Source organism: Elephantulus edwardii, unplaced genomic scaffold (genome assembly GCF_000299155.1).
Source record: "Elephantulus edwardii isolate Elephantulus edwardi_28Jun2011 unplaced genomic scaffold, EleEdw1.0 scaffold00285, whole genome shotgun sequence".
Lineage (NCBI taxonomy): Eukaryota > Metazoa > Chordata > Mammalia > Macroscelidea > Macroscelididae > Elephantulus > Elephantulus edwardii.
Genome location: NW_006400035.1, coordinates 918,383 through 922,434, shown reverse-complemented (window position 1 = coordinate 922,434; position 4,052 = coordinate 918,383).

Sequence of the window (4,052 nt, the reverse complement as noted above, 5' to 3'; positions counted from 1 at the left end):
AGGACACATCCCTGGCATATGCCCTTCCCAATTTTAACCCATGCAGTGTTTCCTTGCTCAATTCTGACGACTGCCTCTTGCTCCAAGTACAGGTTTCTCATTAGCATGATCAAGTGTTCTGGGATTCCCATTCTTCTCAGAGTCAGCCACAGTTTGTTATGATCCACACAGTCAAACAGCTTTGCATAGTCAATGAAACACAGATAAACATTCCTCTGGTATTCCTGCTTTCAGCTAAGATACATCTAACATTAGCTACAATATCCCTAGTACCACAACCCATTTTAAACCCCGTCTGGACTCTGGAAGTTCTCTGCTGATGTGCTGTTCCAGTTGTTTTTGGATAATCTTCAATAGAATCTTGCGTGCATGTGAAATCAATGATATTGTTCTATAGTTTCCATACTCTGTGGGGTCATCCTTCTTTGGAATGGGAACAAATATAGATCTCGTCCAGTCAGTTAGCCAAGTGGTATTTCTCTAGAGTTCTTGATACAACTTGGTGAGCATGTCCAGGGCAGCATCTGTTAGCTGAAATATGTCAATTTGTATACCATCTTTTCCTGGGGCCTTATGTTTTACTATTTCTTCAAAGCAGCCTGAACTTCTTCCTTCATCACCCTAGGCTCTTGTTCATATGTTGTTTCATGAAATTCTTCTGTATCTGCCAATTCCTTCTGATACAGTGATTCAGTATATTCTTTCCATCTTCTTCTAGTACTTCCTGCATCATTTAATATTCTGCCCAAATCATACTTGATTATAGCAACTCAAGGTTTGAATTTGTTCTTCAGTTCCTTGAGCTTAAGAAATGCTGAACGATTTTGACCCTTTTGATTTTCTGACTCCAACTCTTTGCACATTTTATTGTATTTGTCATCCCGCACTGCCTTTTGAAATCTTCCACTCAACTCTTTAGTACCTTGAATTCTTCCTTGTGCTTTGGCTTCTCTGTGCTCCGGTGCAATTTTCAGGCTCTCTTCTGACATCCATTTTGGTCTTCTCTTCCTCTTCTGTCTTTGCAATTACGGTTTGCATTTTTCCTGGAAGATACCCTTGATATGCTCCCACAACTCATGTGATCTTCGTTCGTTAGTATTCAAGGCCTCAAACCTGTTCCTGAGATGGTTCTGAAATTCAGGTGCATAGACTCAAATTCATATTTTGGTTCCCATGGATTTGTTTAATTTTCCTCAGCTTCAGCTTGACCTTGCATATGAGTAGTTGGTGGTCTGTTCCACAATAAGCTCCTGACCTGGTTTTCACTGCTGATACTGAGCTTCTCCAGCAGTTCTTTCCACAGGCATAATCGATTTGATTCCAATGCATATCATCAGGTGAAATCCATGTATATAACCTGTGTTTATGTCTCTTTAAAAACGTATTTACAATGAACAGGTCATTGATTGTGCAAAATTCAATCATTCTCTCTCCAGCTCCATTTCTGTCACTGAGTCCATGTTTTCCAACTACTGAATCTTCTTCTCTGTTCCCAACTTTTGTATTCCAGTCACCCATTATTATCAGTGCATCTTGATTACTTGTTTGATCGATATCCGACTGTAAAAGTTGGTAAAAGTTTTCTATTTCCTCTTTCTTGGCTCTGGTTGTTGGCGCATATATCTGAATGATAGTGGTATTCACTGGCCTTCCTTGTATGTATATGGATATTATCCTGTCACTCACAATGTTGTACTTTCAAGATGGATATAGAAATGACTTTCTTAACTATGAAAGCAACTCCATTTTCCTCACCTTTTCATCTCCAGAGTAATATATCATATGTTCATCTGACTCAAAATGCCCCACGACAGTCCATCTCATCTCACTAAGCCTAGTATGTCAATTTTTATGTGTTCCATTTCTTCCTTAACAATATCTAATTTTCCTATATTCATGGTTCTCATATTCCATGTCCCAATCACTAGTGTGCCAAAGGCAGGGACAAAAGTGATACTAATAGTTAACTCCACAATAAGGGATATATCTTTCACATTTTCTGTAAAATGCTGGTCTGATACTTCTCTAAATCTGAACATTCAGATTAAGACAGACTAGGAAGAAGGACTGGCTATCCACTTCTGAAATAGCAGGCCTCCAAACCCCCTATGTACAACAGAACACATGTAGAATAACAGAAAGGCCACCTGAGGTTGAGCTTTCAAGTATGGAAACACAAAGGAAGAGGAAAAGTTGTAAGCAGACACTAGTGATTGTGACATGGAATGTGAGAACCATGAATGTTGGAAAATGAACAGGACACATAGAAGAAAAATCAGACATGAGATGTAAAGAAAATGAAGAAAATATTAGAATCATGTGGGAATACATCAAAAGGAACAACATATATATGACTGAAATTCAAGAACATGGGAGTGACAGGGATATCACTGAGAAAATTGTGGAAGAAGCACTAGTAGAAAACTTCCCAGTTATTTTGAAGGACAGGGAAATACACATTCAAGAAGCACAGTGAACACCAACTAGATTAGACTTTAAAAGGAGAACATGAAGATGTATCATGTCAAATTCTGCAAATTAAAAAATGAGAATAGGACACTAAAAGAAGCATGAGAAATACAAATATTCACCTGCAAAAGGAAAACAATTAGATTAAGTTCTAATTTCTTGGCAGAAAGCATATGAACTTGAAGATAAGGGAATGGGATATACAGAAAGTCAAAAGAAAATAATTTCCAGCCAAGGATCCTGTTCCCAGCAAAGCTCTCCATCAAATATGAAGGAAAAATTGATTCTTGTACAGAAAGGAGGAACTTAAGGAATTTATGAAAACAAGACCAAACTATAAGAAATTTTAATGGAAGTTCTTTACACAGAGATGCCAAAGGAAAATGGATGGATGCATCATACAAGAAACAACAGAAAAAGAAACAGAAAAATGGCTATGCTAAAACTTGTCCTGACAATAATCACACTTAATGTGAATGGACTCAATGCACCAATCAAGAGATTAAAGAATGGATAAAAATGGATAAAAAAACCTCAAAGCTCATCAATGTATTTCCTAAAAAGACACATCTGAAAAAAGAAGAGAAAGACAGATTCAAAATCAAAGGCTGGAAAAAATATATCTGGCAAATGGCAACCCACAAAAAAGTAGGAGTAGCAATACTGATCTCTGGTAAAATAAAATTCAGAATGAAAACCACTATAAAAGAAAAGGAAGGCCTTTATATATTGATTAAAGGCACAATAGTTCAAGAAGACATAACCTTGGTCAACATTTATGAACTAAATAATAGATTTGCAAAATACACAAAACAATCATTCACAGAATTGAAGAAAGAAATAGACAACACCACAATAGTGAAAGGAGATTTCACAACACCACTATGACCAAAAGATAGGTCAATTCAAAAGAAACGTAGTAAAGATGCAGAAGATCTAAACTCTACAGTCAGCAAACTCAAACTTGTGGATGTATTCTGAGTACTGCACCAACTAAAACTCAATTCACTTTCTTCTCAAGTGCACATGGCACATTCTCTAGAATTAATGACATATTAGGACACAAAGCAGACTCAACAAATTTTTTAACAAAAGAAATAATGCAAAATATCTTCTCAGACCACAATGTCATAAAACTAGAAATTCACCACAGGAGGGTAAAGCTTAAAAATCACCCATATGGAAACTAAGTAAGTCTTTACTAGAACATGACTGGGTTATAAAAGAAATAAATAATTAAATAAAAAAAGTTCCTTGAAACAAATAAAAAGACAACATACCAAAAACTCTGGAATGTAGGTTAGGGTGTCTTCAGGGGGCAGTTTATAGTAATTGGCACACACATAAAAAAGTAAGAAAGAAGAAAAATCAATGACCTAACTCAACATCTTTATCGAGTAGAAAAAGAACAATCTGATCCTATATCCTCTAGAAGAAAAGAAATTTTAAGGACAAGAGCTATAATCAATGAGTTGAAACAGAAAAACAATTGAAACCATCAATAAAGCCAGGGTTTTATGAAAGGGTCAATAAAAGTTCAAGACACTGACAAACATAAAGAAAGAAAACAAAAAGAGAAGACA